Source organism: Haliaeetus albicilla, chromosome 6, assembly GCF_947461875.1.
Source record: "Haliaeetus albicilla chromosome 6, bHalAlb1.1, whole genome shotgun sequence".
NCBI lineage: Eukaryota > Metazoa > Chordata > Aves > Accipitriformes > Accipitridae > Haliaeetus > Haliaeetus albicilla.
Genome location: NC_091488.1, coordinates 21733561 through 21754232, shown reverse-complemented (window position 1 = coordinate 21754232; position 20672 = coordinate 21733561).

Below are 20672 nucleotides of genomic sequence, written 5' to 3'. Positions count from 1 at the left end.
ACAAAAAAGAGAAGCTATTTATCTTGAGGTCCTGCTCACTGTCTGCCTTCCATTCCCTCAATCCACTTAGCATCCAGGATGATGTTATGGGCATCAGAGGCCACTTCCCTGCCTAGTCCTATTTAATATCCATTTATGAATCTGTGGTACTTGAATTTGTTCAAAGGCCATTGGAGCCTGCTTTCACAACCTGACAGAAGGAATCATAGAATCATAGAATTGTAGAATCATTTAGGTTGGAAAAGACTTTCAAGATCATCAAGTCCAACCATCACCCATGCCCACTAAACCATGTTATGGAGTACCCCATCTACGCGCTTTTTGAATACCTTCAGGGATGGTGACTCAACCACTTCCCTGGGCAGCCTATTCCAATGTGTGACAACCATCTCAGTAAAGAAATTTTTCCTAATATCCAACCTAAATCTCCCTTGCTGCAACTTGAGGCCATTTCCTCTCACACTATCTCCAGCTACCTGACAGAAGAGACCAGCACCCACCTCACTACAACCCCCCTTCAGGTAGTTGTAGAGAGCGATAAGGTCTCCCCTCAGCCTCCTCTTCTCCACACTAAACAGCCCCAGCTCCCTCAGCTGCTCCTCATAGGACTTGTGCTCCAGGCCCCTCACCAACTTGGTTGCCCTTCTCTGGACACGCTCCAGCACCTCAATGTCTTTCCTGTAGTGAGGGGCCCAAAACTGAAGTCCCAGAAGTTCACAGCCTGCTGTGTAATACTTCTTAAATCTGCTATTAAGTGCCCCCTACTTCCAGTATTGCAGGATTTGGTTATAACAGTTTTGCCTTTACACACATAAACAGCATCTTCATGGGTTTTGAAACATTATCCTATCCCTTTCAGCTTTTTGGTCTTCAAAATGAAAGGTTCCAGACCTTTCTAGCTTTTCCTCATGAGGCAGCTGCTCAAGCTGCATTTTGACATGGAGATCGCAACTGTCTGCAATGTGGGCTTCTGTTTTGTTTTCCTTGTATCCTTTCTAGTGATGCCCAATGTGTTGTTGGCTCTTTTGTCTACCACTATACCTTGATTGAAAGAATTCAGAGAACTGTTGGTGGTGACTCCAGAATCCAGAGTCGTCTGCTGGTTCAGAGTTCAGCATCACATAGGCACGCTTTAGATCATCTTTTCCTTTTGTTTACAACTTGCACCTATTTACTCTGAAGCTCATCTGCCATCTGATGCTCACGCACTCAGCTTAGTGAGGTGCTGACCTTTGTTATGGCATCTGTCTGCCTGGAAAAGCTTAGTATTGTCAGTAGACTTGAAGATCTGACAGTGCACTTCTTTTTCTGTCATGAATGCTGAATAAAATGAGTCAACCAGATCACTGATGCCTGGAGGGCCCTAGGACTGACTCTCCTCTGCCCTTAAAAGGGAGCATTAAGCTCTTCCTCTGCTTCCTCTTTCTTAATCAGCTTTTTAATTTAGGGAAGGATCCCCAATCATGTGGCAGCTCAGTTTCTGTAGCAGTTTGTGTTGTGAAACCTTGTTAATGACTTCTTGAAAATCCAGATTTGTTATGTCTGCAGGATGTCCACGTGGTTATTGACCCCCTTGAAGAGCTCTGGCAGGCTGCTGGGCTAGGATTTCCCTTCACAGAAAGCCAAACTGTCCCTTTCCGAATAGGCTGTTTATGTGTAGGCTCAGTGACTGTATGTTTTACTGTAGACTCTCCATCGTACTAGATATGGAAATCAGACTCATCAGTCAGTAGTTCCTGGAACCCTCTGAAAATCCATTTTGGCAGACAAGGGTTATCCTGGCAAGCCTAGTGTAGTCCCCTGGCACAGCAATACCTTACACACCTTAGTGTCTGTAGTCTTGCAACTGCTGTGTGAGTTCCCTCGGAGCTCTTGTGTGAAGGCTGCTATTCCACATCTAATTCATTCATTTGATTTAATAATTACTTTTCCTTATAGAAGGACAACAAACTGATATAGTTCCTCTGCTCTGTCTTCCTCAATCAGTGTATGGGGAATCTCCCCATCGTCCTGAGCTGTTAACAGTAATGTATAACTTCTCTGCTTATGTCTTTAATGTTCCTGAGTACACCTTCTATACTTTTGACATAGGTAGTCCCGACAGATCCTGTCTGTCTGCTTTTGAAGTATTTAAACCATCTTAAAGTCACTTTTCAACTTCCCTGTTGCCATTACAAATTGGTCTATCTGTAGATTAAGTTGATGTTGTTTCATGCTCAAATTTTTGAGGGAAATGTTAATCTCGGTACAACTGAATGGAGTGAGGCCAAGAGCATTAGACAGATATATAACAGTAAGTCTAAGTATTGAAGCATCTGCAAGCTGCGAGAGCGTACCACACTCCAGATCACTGCTGTTTTCCATTAGCAATTTAAACATGCCTGGTGGCTTTGAAGTACTGCAGATAATGGTCTAGAAAAAAATTAGTAAGCCTCTGGCATTTGTGCTTTTCTTCTCTAAGGTGGAAGTTTTGGGAGAACTGAGCAAGCACTATAAGGACCATTAGATACAGAAAATACTCAGGACAGCTAGGAGAACCAGAAAAGCATAGGTTACTGATGTAATTTCAGCCTAAAGGATGAAAAGAAGATAAGTCATTAAAACCAGTTGATGGTATGCAATCTTTGTCATATTTTTACTGATTTTCATGGACAGCTTTTAACTTACTTTATTTTGGAAAACAATTTTGGGTTTATATTAACAAAACCTTAAACACATTTTTGCAGTTAAAGACTCTAGCTGTCTTTTCCTGATTTGCTTTTTTCCTTCCATAAAAATTTTGATTAACTGCAATTAGGGTAAATACAGGAAATTCAGATCAGTAATTCTATGAACAAACATTTGTCTTGAGAATTATTTAGGATGTTTTATCTTTGGTGTTTTCCATGCAGCTTTGTGAGACAGATGTTGATTTTTAAGTCCTTTAACAAATTGCTTCTATGCCTGAAGGAATTCAGACAGAGACCTTATGTTTGCTGGGAAATTGATGTTTCTGTTTCACTGCTCTGCTCCTAAATGTCACAAATGCACATTCTACATAGAAACAATATGAGCTATGAGCTCATATGAAACTTTCCAGAAATATAAATCCAATGGATCAATATAAATTTCATTTTATACAAGTTATTTCATCAGTTCCTTATCTCGGCAGTGAGGAGGAAAATCCAGAGCAGTTTTCTAAAGAGCAACTGTTTAATCACAGTAGGACTTCAGACAGTGGAGTCTGAGAAGCCTACATATATGGAGTAGTAGTACAGTACATTACTATAGCTGTGCAAAAGTACTGTGTGAGACACTTGTGGAGATATGTTTATCTGTTTTCTTTTGGTGTACTCAGGATTTCTAATTTACACTAGCTGATCTGTGACACCTTTCACCTGATATTCAGTATATATAGCTAGGTATCTACTTACTTGTCTGTGTCTCAACTTGTTGGAAAATTCAGGTAAATAGTGTCTTGGAGCAGTTGCAAAAAAAGTTTATTTAACCTTTCTTATATTTATTTTACTTAAAATTATCCTCTACTTCGTTATCTTTGATTTATTTTTTTCATATTTAACAATCCAGAAAGGAAAGGTTTTTTTTGCCCTTAGAAATTCTGTACAGCTAGAGAAAGGCCAGCACACTAAATCTGAGTAGTGGGTCTCCTGTGGCAGTTGCAGATTCAAGCTGGAGTTGAGTTGAACACAAGGAGAAAATAAAATTTACCTGCATGAATTCTGATTTCTAGGAATGGCTTCTACGTTTGCTGAGCTGGCACCTGTCACAGGCAAACACTGCTTGGTTAATATAGCTAACCAAATCAGGATCAAAAGGGTTTAATTAAGTTAGTGCTTTATTAATGATGCATAATTAGCTAGCAATCAGTGAAATACACATTTGGGATCAATATGACTAATACAACAGATGAAACAGAATACTAAAGACTTCTAAAGCATTAATAAACTTTACATACTCAAAACATCCTTTTTCAACTAATCCTTGCAGTTACAGGCACCCCCGTCCCCTGGGTGGTGTGGGTTACAAGTGTGCACACCCTTTCTGGGGCTGTGTTCACACACAGCTGTAGGAGATGTGGGTGCTCCAGCCTTATGTGTAGTTGTGCTGCTCCCTATCATCTGCTTAAAAAAGAGAAAAAAACAAAACCAAAAACCAAACCAAACAAAAAAACCCAACCAAACAACCAAACAAAAAAAAAAAACAAAACCAAGGTGCATAATTTTGACACTATTAAAAGGATGGATTGGAGAAACACCAGAACAAGATTCCCAGTTCTGCTCAGGATTTGGATGGACAGCTTTATAGACATTGTACCATCTTGTAGAGAATAATAAAGGCTCCAAGCTAAGCTAAATCCTGCATCCTGAACAAGTTATAAGGGAAAACATTAGCTGTGATTGTGATACTTTTGCTCTTAAATCATTCATTTTACAAACCCATTTAAACTAATTGCAAAGTAACTTTACAGAAAACAGTGTCCAGCAGAATCTCATGATTCTGACGTGACTGTTGTTATCATTTACCCTCTTTGGTTTTGGCACTTCTTTCCTCCCATCTTGTTAGCAATTTTGTGACCTTGTTAGGAACCAAGAACATCTGTAACTTAAATATAGCCCAACTGAATAGCTGAACTGTAGACAAATAAGTAACTTTTATAGGTCAGTAGAACTTTTTTATTTTTAGTCTAATTTAGACTGCTTGAAGTGCAAGTCTACTACTAATTAATCTTTGTAAGTAGACATAATTATCTTTATAGACATTGTAAGTTAGACAAAATTACCTCAGTATTTATAGTACCTGAAGTCTCAAGAAAAATATCAGATTGTTTTATTTAAAATATGTCTAGTGGTTCTATACCTATAAAAAGTATATTGCTTCGATATACTGTGCTTGGTTATAACTAGCAGAGATATTTTAAATTTATTTCTACCCTTTCATCTGTAGTGTCCTGTTGTTATTATAATAGCATATTAACACACATTTTCCTGCAATTACTACATTTAATTTTACATATGCCTTCTGATATTTTCTGCCTTCAGTACAAAATAACTTCAATTCATCTATTTGATCTCCTGACATGAAGTACACAAAATATATTGAATTTTCTTATCTGAACTTTTTCATTTATTTCCACGTCAAATAAAACACCCTAAAAATGTGACTAGAATAACCCTGTTTGCTGAAGTGGGCAACAAAAGCTTGAAGATATTTGATGGGAAGTGAAGAATTGCATATCAAATGTCTAATCTAAATATTTCTAATGCTGGTATTTCTGATATCGCACTGCTTAAAAGTTATTATATCTGCTATCCTTCATGGCCAAGATAACTGGAGACAAAATATGAAGTGAAATGGAGTTTTCAGGATGCAATAGCATAGTTTTGGATGCATTTAAAAAAAAAAGAACTGCAAAGTTTCTTTGGGCCCTTCAAGTAAAAATGATATAAACTCATAGATGACAGTTTAATGAGTTTAGGTAGGAAGATGAGGCTGTGGAAAATCAACATAGGTGGTACAGAAACCCACAGATGGATTCATCTGCTGACTCTAAAGATCAGTAATGGCAATTGTGATGGTGACTTACTGGTAGAGATACATACTTTGGTATTATCGAGGGCTTATATAACAATGAAGAGTCAGAAGATGGATTTAATTGACAGATGTGTTAGCCTACCAAGACAAGACTTACTGTAGTTATGTGAATAAAAGCTGTATTTTCTATCATTTCCTTTCCTTCTGAACTACTTGTGTGGATAAGTGTTTGGTTAACTAAGACTCATAATGGAGCTTTTCATAAAACTTGGGTGAAAAATATTCAGAATGTATGTCTTCTGACCTGTGTGTGCTGGGTCTTGGTAGGATTAGAAGGAAAATGGTCTCAGCTTTGCTCAGACCGCCATGCCTGGGGTGAGCATGCAGAAGGAATTGCATAGTGCATAGTACTTTTGGTCACAAAATAGTGCAAGTCTCCTCAGTAGCCAGGAGCTAAGGTAGTCAGGCTCAGTAAGGCCATGCTTCTTCACTTGTGACAAATTGGAAGAATGTTTGTTTCCAAGATCCGGATGTTTGTTTCACTGCTTCCTGAGATACAGGGGAAGGATTTTTAGGTGGTCATAGTCAAAATAGTACTAAAGATTGCAAGCAGTAATTTTTTAAAACCTTTATTATGAGACTCTTCAGTAATGTTAATGGTGTTGCTTGCCTTTGTTAGATATTTAATTGCATCTTAATTTAACCCACTGAAGTACCCTCACAGATTTGTTGTATCTGGAGTAAATCATGCCCTCTTTGAAGCTAGAGTTCTCTTCCTAACTTCAGTAGGACCAGATGTTCGTTCTTGGAATTGAAAACAGAATAGGATATTTTTAACAGAATAGTTTTTGTTTTGGTTTGGGTTTTTTTCACAATACTCTGATTGTCTCATCTTTCAAGAAAGTTTTTGGTTTTGGTTTTGGTTTTTTTAAAGGACAGGGATTTAAGTTTTGGAATTAATTTTTATCTGCCCATTTTAACAAAATTGCAAATTCTATGTCGTCTTCACATTTTATTAATTTGTCTGTTTCCAAGAAGATGATTCCATTAATTGGTAAGAGTGTACAGAGAACTTGAGATTTTGCAGAACAGGAATATAGTGGTCCATGGGTGGAACCGTTGAGCAGCCAAGGGATTTGGGGAATCTGACCTTGTAGAGCTAACACAGCAGGAACTGCAATCAAGTGCCTGATCGGCCTTGCAACATCTTTGTTATCTGCAAGGTGCCTGATCAGCGCATGAAGACTGGGGTACTGCTAGCTGCTGGTCTGGCGCGTGCACAGCAGCCGTAGACTGATGGGAGATACGAATGTGGCGCATGCAGAATGCCTGGCCAGCAGGCGCATGCGCTGAGAGCACCTTGTGTTGTGACACAAGGTTGGCAAGTGGGATGTGTTTCGACACGTTGGCCCCATGTGTCGAAACCATGCCTCCGTGGATGCATAAATACCGGGAGCTTTCTGAAGAGCGATGGGCAGGCGTACGGCAAGGTCACCGTTGCCTCCATGGGGATGCCCACGTAAAGCTGGCACCTACTGATCCCTGAGCTCGCAACACAAGGATGTTCAGGTGGTCCGTCTCCCTCACAGTCCTTGGGTCAGTATGTTTTGTTTTCTTTATTGCTTTTTAGGACCTATTAGAGCAATGCAGGCTTGTAGTTAATAAAACGGGGGGGTTTTTTGGCTTTAGACTTTGTGTGTGTGTGTCTACCTTCCAGGGAATCCTCGAAACCACCCTACTACAGTAAGACAGGGAAAAGTTCAGTTATTATAATTATTGTTACATAATATAATTATTGTTATTATAATTATTCTTATTATTGTAAGTATTATTATAGTATATAACACACTTGATTTTGTTTCATTTTCATAGAATCATAGAATGGTTTGGCTTAAAAGGGACCTTTAAAGGTATTCCAGCCCAACCCCCATGCAATAAGCAGGGACATCTTCAACTGCATCAGGTTACTCAGAGCTCCGTCCAACCTGACCTTGAATGTTTCCAGGGATGGGGCATCTACCATGTCTCTGGCCAACCTGTTCCAGTGTTTCACTGCCCGCATTGTAAAAAATTTCTTCCTTATATCTAGTCTGAATCTACCTTCTTTTACTTTAAAACCATTACTCCTTGTCCTATCACAGCAGAGCCTACTAAAAAGTCTGTTCCCATCTGTCTTATAAACCCTCTTTAAGTATTGAAAGGCTGCTAAGGTCTCCCCAGAGCCTTCTCTTCTCCAGGCTAAACAACCGCAACTCTCTCAGCCTTTTTTCATAAGAGAGGTGTTCCATCCCTCTGAACACCTTTGTGACCCTCCTCTGGACCTACCTCAACAGGTCCATGTCTTTCCTGTGCTGAGGACCCCAGAGCTGGATGCAGTACTCCAGGTGGGGTGTCACCAGAGCAGAGTAGATGGGCAGAATCACCTCCCTCGATATGCTGGCCACACTTCCTTAGCTGCAGTGCAGGATACGGTTGGCCTTCTGGGCTGCGAGCACACATCGCCAGCTCACGTCCAGCTTTTCATCCACAAATACCCCCAAGTCCTTCTCTGAAGGGCTGCTCTCAATTCATTCATCACCCAGTCTGTACTGATATTGGAGATTGACCTAACCCATGGGCAGGACCTTGCACTTGGCCTTGTTGAACTTCATGAAGTTTGCATGGGCCCACTCCTCAAGCCTGTCAAGGTCCCTCTGGATGTCATCCCTTCCCTCGAGCTTGGTGTCATCTGCAAACCTGCTGAGGGTACACTCAATCCCACTATGTTATTGATGACAATATTAAATAGTATTGGTCCCAGTACAGGCCCTTGAGGGACACCACTTATTACTGGTTTCCACTTAGACATTGAGGCATTGAGTGTAACTCTGCACTCGGTCATCCAGCCAATTCCTTATACGTCTAACAGCCCACTCATCAAACCCGTATTTCTCCAATTTAGAGGTAAGAATGTTGTGGGGGACTGTATCAAAGTCCAGATAGATGACATCCGTAGCTCTTCCCTTGTCCATTGGTGTAGTCACTCCGTAATAGAAGGTCACTAGGTTGGTCAGGCAAACAGGACAGTTCAGTTCTGTAGTTACATTTTTGCCAATATTATGTTAATTGAAAATAATTGTGCATAATCCAGGGTTATTATTATTAAATGTAAGCAATCAGAGTTCAGTCTGCAACTTTTTTTGTCTGAGTCTTATATATACATTAAGTCAAATTTTATAAATTTGTGAATGAGTAATGCTTTTTTTGTGAGAGACTGGACAGAGTTAATGCCTTAAACACCTGTCGTGATGGATGGAGACTGGGACCTGGCTTTTGTGGTTGAGGGAAGGAATGGAACTTGCTTGCAAGGCACTGCAACAAGCTACATAGCAACATCACGTGTGAGGGACTGAAAGAGTTAATGTCTCAAACATTGTGGTGGTGCAAATTCTCCATAACAATGAACCTGAAGAAGCTGGGCAAACAAAAGGCCATGCTGGAGGGTGGACAGGTCCCTGTTCTGCTGTGGTGTTCTGATGTGCTGAGCAGGGCAGCTCACCATGCATGGCCAAAGATCACATCTGGATGGAAGGGAAAGTTACTTCCCAAATGACCTCCAAGGCCACGGACTCATTTCCTGAAGGTTCTGGAAGCACAAACCTCTCATGACACCTAGTTAGCCTAAGGAGTTTGAGTGCTCGCCCGCAGGAGGGACAAGGAGATGATAAAAGGACACAAACTGAAGCCCCACACATGCGCCCTCCGGAATTAAACCCCTCAGCTGACTGGAGCAATGCTGGACCCAGGACTGGTGAACACTCTGTCTCTCTCTCTCTCTCCTTTTGCATAATCCCTACACCTCATCCCTTTAGGCATAAAGTCATTGACTAAGTCTGGGACTAGGAGTTGATCCAGACGCCCCTGGGCTCCTTGCTGAGAAGGAGTCTAGAAAGCAAGGGGGCCTGCTTTGAACCTCCTGACCCAACGGGAGGGCTCTCCTTATTGTCTGCCCTGAATTGATAAATATGGTTACTGCGTGTTACACGGTTTACTGAGTTAGTTTCATTCCAATTCTTGTTGTGAGAAACCCCGCCACCTACTGTTAACATCACCCAAGTTCAGGTTGCTTCTGCCATAAATAAAATGTTCAACAGATTGTTTGGTATCCTTTCACCTTAATTAAGCCCGAGGGATTTCTGAACTCACCACAACCCCTCCCTGGTCTGTCCAGCACGGGTTGTGATATTTGTGTAATAAAAAACCCAAACCAAACAGTGAAAAGAGTTGAAACCAAAGCTGTGCTGTTGCTCTGCCTTTGGGTTTTCTTTTGGGCACAGAACCAAAGTGATAAATTTCCTGCATGTGGAGTCTAGGCGATTTGTGATGATGAGCTTTTAGGACTTTTCTTTACGTTGAAAAAGAGTAGGTACTGTATATATATCCTGAAAATTGCTGCTAATATTAAAAGTTCTTTTCATTGCAAGTGCTTCATGTTTCAATATGTTAAAAAAAAAAAAAGTTACTGAACAACCATCTTTGATCTTCTGACCAAGATTTTGATGGGTAGGAATAAAGGATGTTAGAATACCTTCAAAAATGAGGATTAAATGTAACCTCTTAAATGTTACTCAGTGAATAAGAAGTTAAAAATTAGTCCTTTTCAATAAATTATGCAAGAGAATGAAAAGTAAATTATTTATGTTGGGTTATGAGGCTCTCAATTAACTTCAGCGCTGGGACAAAGTGTTGGACTGTTTCATCTGCTTTTGAGATTCTCTTGAGGGGAAAAAAAACAACAACAAAAAACACCACCAAAACAAACCAAACCCACAGGAAAAAAAAACCCACAGTTGAGTTAAAATTTGAAGCCACAGGTTGAGTAATCTGGCTTGCTTGGAGTTAGGGTATACATTTATGGTATATCATGTATGTCACTATGAATAGTGTGTTTGAAATTAGGTACGATTGAACAAAGACACTTTAATAAGTGGCTCTATGATGAGTTTATCTGTCTGAACTCCTAAAATATAATGCATCCTAAAAAGTAAGAGTAATAACTTCTTAAAAAGAAATGTAAATTTGATTGTTGATGTTGCAACTTTGTGTGGATCGATAGCTACGTACAAGTATTAGATCATGTGAAGATTAAAAAAAAAAAAAAAATACCCTTTTCAGAAGGGCTTAGATTGCTGTCCTTCATTGAAATCAACAAGAATTAGGTGTCCAGACCCAAGTATCATACACTATTTACTGACCTATGCTCAGATATAGGAAAGAAAATGATGCATCTGTGGTCACTTTCAGCAGAACCATCTGACTATATATAGCTAGAAAAAAGTCTGCTTATTCTTCTGTTTCTTCAGACACCAATCCTTCTTCAACACTTTCATTTCCATTGTGCTGTGTACTCAGAAGCACCAGTGTTTGGGTAAAATACATTGCTTTATTTGAAATGTGCATAATCAGGTTTTCTACAGCCAAGTCCCCCAACAGATCAACTCTGACAGCTGTGTGGCTAGGCTAGATCTAAAATGAGGAAAAACTTTAGATTTTCATCCCTTTTTTACAACTGGGGGTTTTTGGGTTGTTTTTTCCTGCTTATTTCTGGAAAAATACCCTTAACTGTCAGGTGTCCCGCTGGAGGGGTGGACCCTGATTAGTTTCTGGGCAGAGGGAATGAAGTATCATTGAAAACACCTGGGCTTTCATGGCTCTCCCAGTGGTGTTCATGCCTGACTGGGCCTCCTGCTTGCCTGTCTTCTTGCTTCCTTCCCTTGCAGCACATAGTCTCTTCATGGCAATGACAGTGGCCATTTCACAATGAGAAAAAAACATAAATACATTTTTTAAATAATATTGTGTTTTGGGTCAGCCATTTCAGTAATCCTATTAAAAAAACAGTAAAGTTGGTATATTTTTATAACGGTGAGATCAAGTGCCATATAATATTTCAGATAAATGGAGGAAGACAGAACATTGTTAAATCTGCTACTGCTTTTGCTTAAGAATAATCTGAAAATATCTTTTCCCCAAGTTTGCTAATATGTGTTTATATAAATTCTCTCAGCCTCGTGGGAATGTAACAGAATTAGTCTCCTTTTAATGGTTGTTTCATAAGGCAAGCTAAAACCAGCATGGTAAGTGTATGAGTGTACCCAAAACAATTAAACTAACTCTCATTAAGTAGTTGTATTGTAGGGGGATCTAAGGGGATGTAATGACTGGACTTCAAACCCAGCTAATCCAAGTACAAACTGGCTACTTGGCATAAAGTCTGAGGATTGAGACTTGTTTGGGGGTTGTAAATGATGATTGAATAAATTCCTTTAATTACAAGTAATTCTTGCAAAGGTGAAGAAATAGAATAAATCTATGTCTCAATGTACTCCTTTGTTAGCATTCAAAATTACATAGGCAAACTTCTACAGAGCCCTCAAACCTTTGCAAACTATGCATTTTCTCCTGATTCATATGGTTGTATTGCATTAATTTACTTTCATTAACACTTCTTTCACACTTCATACTTTTTCTAAAGAATTACTGTATTGGTTTTGTGCGGCAAGGTTTTGGTAGTGGGGGAGGGGGTTACAGGGGTGGCTTCTGTAAGAAGCTGCTGGAAGCTCCCCCTGTGTTTGAGAGAGAGCCTATACCAGCCGGCTCTAAGACCGACCCGCCGCGGCCAAGGCCGAGACAATCAGCGATAGTGGTAACGCCTCTGTGATAACATTTTTAAGAAGGAAAAAAAGTTGGAACAGACACAAACGGCAGCCGGAGAGAGGAGTGAAAACATGTAAGAGAAACAGCCCTGCTGACACCAAGGTCAGTGAAGAAGGAGGGGGAGGAGATGCTCCAGGCGCCAGAGCGGAGATTCCCCTGCAGCCCGTGGGGAAGACCATGGTGAGGCAGGCTGTCCCCCTGCAGCCCATGGAGGTCCACGGTGGAGCAGATATCCACCTGCAGCCCGTGGAGGACCCCATGCTGGAGCAGGTGGGTTCCCGAAGGAGGCTGTGACCCCGTGGGAACCCCGTGCTGGAGCAGGCTCCTGGCAGGACCCGCGGATCTGTGGAGAGAGAAGCCCATGGAGCAGGTTTTCAGGCAGGACTTGTGACCCCATGGGGGACCCGCGCTGGAGCAGTGTGCTCCTGAAGGACTGCACACCGTGGGAAGGACCCATGCTGGAGCAGTTCGTGAAGAACTGCAGCCTGTGGGAAGGACCCACGTTGGAGAAGTTTGTGGAGGACTGTCTCCCGTGGGTGGGACCCCACGCTGGAGCAGGGGAAGAGTGTGATGAGCCCTCCCCCTAAGGAGGATGAAGCGGCAGAAAATAACGTGTGATGAACTGACCGTAAACCCCATCCCCGTCCCCCTGTGGGGGCTTGGTGGAGAAATCCGGGAGTGAAGTTGTGCCTGGGAAGAAGGGAGGGCTGGAGGGAAGGTATTCTGAGATTTGGTTTTATTTCTCATTACCCTACTCTGGTTGATTTGTAATAAATTGAGTTAATTTTCCCCAAGCTGAGTCTCTTTTGCCTATGATGGTAATTGGTGAGTGATCTTTCCTGTCCTTATCTCGACCCACAAGATCTTTGTTATATTTTCTCTCCCCTGTCCAGCTGAGGAGGGGGAGTGATAGAATGGCTTTGGTAGGCACCTGGTGTCCAGCCAGGGTTAACCCGTCACAGTTACCTAGAAAGAAGATTCAAGAGCCTGGAGGGCTTTTAACTGAACCTGCTGTTTGGTTATATAATGTGTGAAAGTGGAAATGTATTGATACATTTGGGAGATAGAGCAGGTAATTCTAAAAAAAGGCCAGTGCAGTGCTTTCAGCTCATCAGCCTGTTCTCTGTGGATGAAGAGGAAAAGATACAGATATAAATTGCTTTCAAATTAGGAATAATAGCAGTATTTAGAGGATGCCAGATTTTTTTTTTCCTGAGTATCCAGAAAGGTATGGTGATGAGCAGTTTCGGTTTATTAACTATCTTTTTTTTTCTTGATAATCAGTGTTCTAAAAACTTTTGGAATTGTGGCCCAAAAATGCCCAATATTTCAATGTTGGTTTCACTTAGCAAGATGCAAAAATATTAGTTTTACTTATTCAAATGTTTTAGTAGGCAGTTCTTAACAAGCTAAGTGGTGATTCGTGACAATAGTCATCAGTGAGCATTCAGAAACCCCAGTAATTTAAAGATTAAAAGGGTGCCATAGCTATGATATAGGGAATATGCAGGTTGGAAAGCAAGCAAACAACAGAAGGGCTAAAAACATAGCTTTCTCATCAGCCAGAATTAGGAAAGATTTGCAAGAAAACTCAGGTAAATATTTATGTGCAAGTAATACATTTTCTGTGCAGTACACTAATGAGGTCTGGAATCAAGCTGATCGAATAATAATTCATATGGTGTTACCACCAGTGATTAATTTCAAACATTCCTTCTTCCCTAAAAATGACGTTGTGTCTTAGTACAGTATGTTGTGTCAAATACAGTGTCTTAGCACTCTAATAAAGTACAGTATTAGAGTACAAAATCCATTTCAAGAAGCATAGAATATTGTCAGGAGGATTTTCTGCCTTTCACTCTAAGAAAAATTCATATAGGTTTACTGGCACACTTGTTTCCCCAAAACTATCAATTTATTTGGATATCCAAATGGAATAATATTAAGTGTATATATATTTTTAATAACAGGACTATGGAAAACTATTTACCATAGATGCCCAGATTAGGTGTCAGGAATGTAAAAGCTCAGCTTGTCCAAGGTGAAGATGGTGATGAGCAGTTTGTCATACAGGTGGCTAGGTCTGTGGAGTGCTGGTTTCCTCCTAACAGAGAGGAATAGTCACAAAGGTTAAGTTGCACTTATAGTGGGGTGTGAGTCCATTACGGTCTGAAAATAAATGGAAGGCTCGAACAGTGTTCAAAATACTAGTAGTGGAAAAGGGAAGAGTTAATGCTATTATTTTGGGTTCTTCCATTGCCTGGAGTTTTTGGGCTGTGGCTCTGTATAGTTTCAAGTACAGCAGTTTTGATGATTGTGGTGTTCTTTACTAAAATCTTCCAAGGGGAAATTACTGGTCTACAGCTACTAGGAAGATTTTAGCAATCCCATTAACAAGAAGTTATGTACTTTGTACAATGATCGTATCTATGAAGTCACGCATGCTTGTTCAAACTAGCTTTAAACAGTTCTTCAACACTACCTTAAAAGCTTCCTGATGCCTAGCCTAAATGAATCAATTTAAGTGTTGAGGTTTTACTTTAGCATAATTCAAATGTATTTAAATTAGGTTTCTTTTAGCTATTTGCCAGAACAGGAAAAAATATGAATATGAAATGTGTTGTTCAGATGTACTTGTCAGTAAAGCACAACTGTCTCTTCTGTTTTCTTATTTTGATTTGAATGCAGTGCTAAATAGAACCAAGTACTTAATCACACCCAAACATTCTGTATTTATCTTAGCTTCCAAAAACCACCGGCATTTTCACTTTGTTAAAAGAAGTTATGTGGCTAAGGACCATGTAGTCTAACATAGCAGCATTTATTTTAATTCTCTTTTCAAATTTCTGCTGTTTCTGCAGTGGTCTTTTTCTTAAGGTTTCAGGTGCCTGGGAGGCTAGTCTGTCACCCGGTTCTGAGAATGGGCTCTACTGGAATGTGAGGCCATTGTAATGGTAGCTCTTATTCTGAACTGTTACTATAAAATGTACCTGCTTTCATTGTTCAGAAGCACTGTAGGAAAGGAGTAAAGCTAAGCTACAAAGTAGGACTATGTACTATTTTTTATTGTGTACCTGAGCTACTTAAATTTTTGTGTATAGAGGACTCCTATAAAAATTGTGTCAGTTTATAGAGAATTTGAGGAAACAAAATCAAAGAACAATAAAGTGAATTTTTCAAATAAGAAATCCTTATTAGTTCTAATTCAACTGATTTTTGTACTTTAATAATAGGATTGGATAAATTACAGAGAAGTTTTGATTTCTTTGACAGAGTATGTCATCTCTGAGAAAAGAATGTGTGGGCTTTTACAGAAATTTTTGTGTGACTTTGGGGTTCCTTGGTTGAGTTGAACAAGAGTCTTGTAAGGCTACTGGAATGAGAATTGTGGAAACACTTAAAGCAAGTCAGGTAAACATTAATGAGTGTGTTTATTATAGTGTTTATTACTTAAAGTGTAGTTAATTAAGGAATGACAAATATTTTCTTCTGTTAGTTACCATTGACAAATAGCATTAGGAATTTTTGCAGTGGGTGGTACTTGCTACCTGTGTAAGTGCTTCCTTAGGCCCAAACCCAAAACCTGTTTCATGTTAGTGGGTGACTTTACAAATGAATAAAATTTTGTGCAGCAGTTCAAGTTCTATTGCGTTTGGTAAGAGAGGGGCCTTCATGCTCTAAGTCTTATATCTGTGTTTATATAAATGTGTTTTATATCTGCATTCTCCCAACACTTGCAGCTGACATGACCGTAATATAGCTATGCAGGGGTGCATGTGTTTTCAATAACAGGTTTTTTTGGGGAAGAAAAACCTCAGATTAAAATGAGTCAAAGCATTGACCCAGAAGTGAAAACTTACTTGTCTGACTGCAATGCCAAGATGCTTCTTACTGCTGTGGCTATTCAATGTGGCATCCTGTTTTGCCCCATGGATGCAGAAGACCATTTGATAACTTGCTTTCAATGATTCATCAAAATCAGAATTATTCAGCCTGGCTAATTAAAATTTTGGTTATTGAAAACATGGATTCAGAGAACAATATGGTTTAGGCTTTACATGGGAACCCTGAGAAAGGAGGGGGAAACACCTCCAAACCCTATTTTCTATGGAGTTCCATAGTATTGTGGTAAGAATATTTGAGGCTGGTTTCCAGTTTATACTTTGTCAATATATCATCATTCCATGGTCATACAGTCTTATCAAGATCACTTTATTATAAAAAACAAACATAAGAAGTACTCCCATCCCCAAAAGTAATATGGAATAATGGAATGCTAATAAAAAGGAGGAAGTTTCAGGTATTGTATTCATGTGCAGAGTTTCGCAGTCTCGGCTTACAGCAATTCTAGGATTTCAATGATGGATTTGTGCTCTAATTTGTGGTCACTCCTTTATCAATGGATGAAAGGAAAAAGATCTCCCTTATGGATGTATTGAGTTAGATTCTCCCCCGCCCCTTCTTTTACTGCACCCCAATTCCTGCAGGTAATATACTACCTGAGGCTAGGAAAACATCTCTTATAGTGTATTATGCAATCATGACCTACCATTATCATATTTTAGAAAGATCATAACAGTAAAAGCCTTTACAATGTCATATGTCTATAGAGTTGTAACACTTGTATTTAGACTACTCTTGCTGTTTTCTGGCAACTTTCTTATTGATGGGGAACATAAGTCAGATCTAAATAGAATTTATCCCTTTTAGTTGCTGTTATTGATGTATTTTGCTGTTCCTTGAGGTATGCAGTAGCACTTCTATGGAAGCTTAAAATCAGTTCTGGCATAAAAGAGTAAGTGCATCATACATGCAGTGGTTTACATATGGTGCATAGGCTTCATCAAAACATTCAGAGATCAAGAAAATTGAATAAGATGTTGCTCTGGCAGCTGCTTTTTAATACATTTCTTCTTCTAGAAGAAGAAATGTGTACAACTATGAAAATGTTTACTTTTCCTGGCATCAGAAGCCGTGGAGACTTTGTTTTCATGAGTGAGATACATGTAGCAAGTGCAAGGCTAGGAGAATTATTATGTAAGCTCCAGTTGCCAGCACAGTTTGTCTTCAGTGTTCTGTATTATTGAGGAAAACAAGTGTATAATTCTTAGCACTGACTCTAGCAGGAGTCCTTTGTTTTCTCTAGTAAGAGAGGGTAACCTCATGCTACTTTAGCCAGATTCCTGAAAGTGTAACTTTCTCTGTAACCAGCACCACAGATGAAGAATTTGTTGATTGTTTTTGGTATTTTTTTTATGATCCTGAGAAAAGCCCAACAGCTTTCTGAAGTTTACTGAACAGAAAAACATGATGGTCTTTAGCTAAATTCAGATTTGTCAAGTCAGCCTATCATGCCTAATCAGTTAAAACCTTTTGGGTCAGACACTATATCCAACTGGAATTTGAAGACTCCTTTGCAATGGGTCCATTTAACTGACACCAATTAGATTTATATTGTCAGCCATTGAATTATTTTCCAGTGTTCCAATTCTGTGCAAATTAATATCAAATGATATAGTATTTGTGGTGAATTTAAGACTGTCTTCTTTAGTAAAGCAATTTAATATTGCAACTCTGGGATTAACATACTGAATTCTAAAAAGGAGGATTTCTATAATTTTATTTAAATAGATACACCTGTGGCTATATGTTTTTTCACAATTTGGAATTTATACTGTTTAATGGAAACATTCAATTATAGTAGGATTTTTATTCCCCCCCCCCCCCCCCCCCGAGATCATACTGTAGAAATCTTTAAAGAAATCTTTAAATCTACAAAGGTGTCTGGCTTTTTTGGTTCATGCATGTATTGGCAGAATCAATAATGCTTTCAGCCTGCTTACCCCTGAATCAACTGTCATAGTCTCAGATTTGGCCTTTAAATATAAGGGCTACCATGGTTTCAAAATGAAAAACAAAAAGCCTCTTGACTTGATTGTTGATGTAGAGTCTGTCCAGGTCTGCTTTTTACTTTGGGAGCTTGTAGGACTGAAGTTGCAGATTTTATTACTGGCAAGGATCCAGATCTCTTGGCAGAACTTGATGGAATTTGATGGAACTGATAGTTAGGACATCTAACCCTGCCACTTGTTGTGCTGTGAGTAGCATCTTGGGGCCAGCCTGAAATGTGGAGAAAGTCCCTATACAAGCAGGGGAGTTGTCCTAGCACCAAGTTCATCTACATAAATTTGAGGAGCAAAGAGAACACCTTTATATACTTAACATTGCAGTTTCACTGGTGATTAGTAGCCATTTATTTGTACATCTAAGGATTACCCCACTTCCACAAATCTTCTGAAGGTCTTCCAAACTAAATTTTTAATCTCATCCAATATACTTTTATTTCTCTATTTGCTTTTAAGCACTTTACCATCTCACACTACAAAGAGGAACAGATAATCATTAAACTGGACACAGGAAAATGTCTAAAGAATTAAGAAATAAACAGTGGAGACCAAAACTACTGGTGATGGGCAAGAAGAATGCAATGGGACTAAACCATTGAAGATGTGACTGTCGAGCGTATTCTGTATTAGAAGGTATCTACTTGGGGAATTTACCTTAAGGAAAAGGTTTTGCATTTGTGCTTTGCCTTTAGTAGTGTTCATCTCTGGCTCCATAGCAGAAGAACTTCATCTGCTTTATTGGTAGTGGCAGGCAGTGTTTTAGTGTAAATTAATATTGAACTGTGGTATTTAACCTTGGATTTAGAAGAACATATGTGGATTCCACAGTGAACTCTCCTTCTGTCTTGATTGCAGGAGTCTTTTTCCCTTTTCTCGTCCTTGTTGATCAGAATTCCAGGTTTCTCTTCTGTCTACAGGTGAAGCTGTGGATAATACCCCTCCTTCATCACATGTTACACCATTTCAGAGAACTGATTCATTGTGTGTAGTTTATATGAGAAAACAAGGAGATTAATGGCTGTAGATAAGAGATAAATGTAATAGCATTCGTTTGATCATAAGAAAATGTATAGTTGTATTTAAAATGAGCTAAGAGAAACACAGTTTTGTTTAACTGAAGGCTAGATACAGCTTTCCTATCACATTAAATTCATTAGAAAACTGAAATTGGTTTATTATTTAAATTAGTGGTGGGAGTTCTTTAGTGCTCCGTTTTCAGTTTGTCATGAGTTAAAGACAGTTCAATCTATTTATCAGTACATTAATCTCATGCTAATGAGGTTAACATAATGAGTAACCCAGCATTTCATTATATTATGTTTATTTGAATGCCCAACTTGAGTACATCATATTTAATTGAAACAGTAATTGGGGAAAAGTCATAGGTTAGAAATGAAAGTGCAAAGGGAGCTTCCATTGCATTGCATGTGCAGTTCCTGGTTTTGGTCATAGAAGAAATAAAGACAAATTCATCAGTTTAAATAGATTTTATTTTAGTCTTAAATATAAACATAACACCACCCCCAACTCCCAAACAGGTAGTGGTGCACCTCTGCTGAAGCAGACAATACATCTGCTTTGGTAAATGATTAGATATCTAGCTTTGCAAGGAAAAAAAAGGGTTTATGGTCCTGTAGTGAAGAGGATTGATATTTGAAGTTGCTGGAGCAGCTGTATCTCAGACCTTAAAATCCTACCTGCAACTTTCCTTCCTTAAGACCTTACTTTTCTCACCTGATGATCTTGTAGCCCAAGCAACAAGTACTGTGGTCTTCCAGAGAAGCAAGATCCTGCTACAGAGATAGCTGGGGTGTTTTGCACCCAATCCTGAATCAGCCATTTACTGTGTCTGCAGTGGGAAGCAGAAGTGCTGTGTCCATTCATATATTTTGAATGCAAACATCTGACTTGAGTACAGTGGTAAGATACTTTTTGAACGTAACAGAAACAGAAAATGAGGATGTGATGCTATGCCTGAGATTGCCCTTTTAAGCAACAAAAAACTCTGCATTAATATTGAAGGCTACACTTCTGCTTAAACTGGAAATGCATTTGGCATCACTAAATGAAAGTTGTATGACTGCGGGAAAACCCACACACCTCAAACACCTGATTCTGCAGCATTGTTGAACTATATAAAACACAGTATTAGTACATAAAACAGGTATGCTCACTTTGAAAACTTCTTGAGGGCCCTGTGTACAAAACCTGAATAGCTGCTGGATGGGGAATCAGTTGAGATGAGAGCTGAAATACAAAGCTTTCACTTGTGTAGGTGGGCCTCTGCATTACAGTAAAGATACCATGATGGATTGCAGTAAGATGACTAACTGGAAAAACAAAGATGTTGTCCTGGTTTCAGCTGGGATAGAGTTAACTGTCTTCCTAGTAGCTGGTACAGTGCTATATTTTGAGTTCAGTATGCGAAGAATGTTGATAACACTGATATTTTCAGTTGTTGCTCAGTAGTGTTTAGACTAAAGTCAACAATTTTTCAGCTTCTCATGCCCAGCCACAAAGAAAGCTGGAGGGGCACAA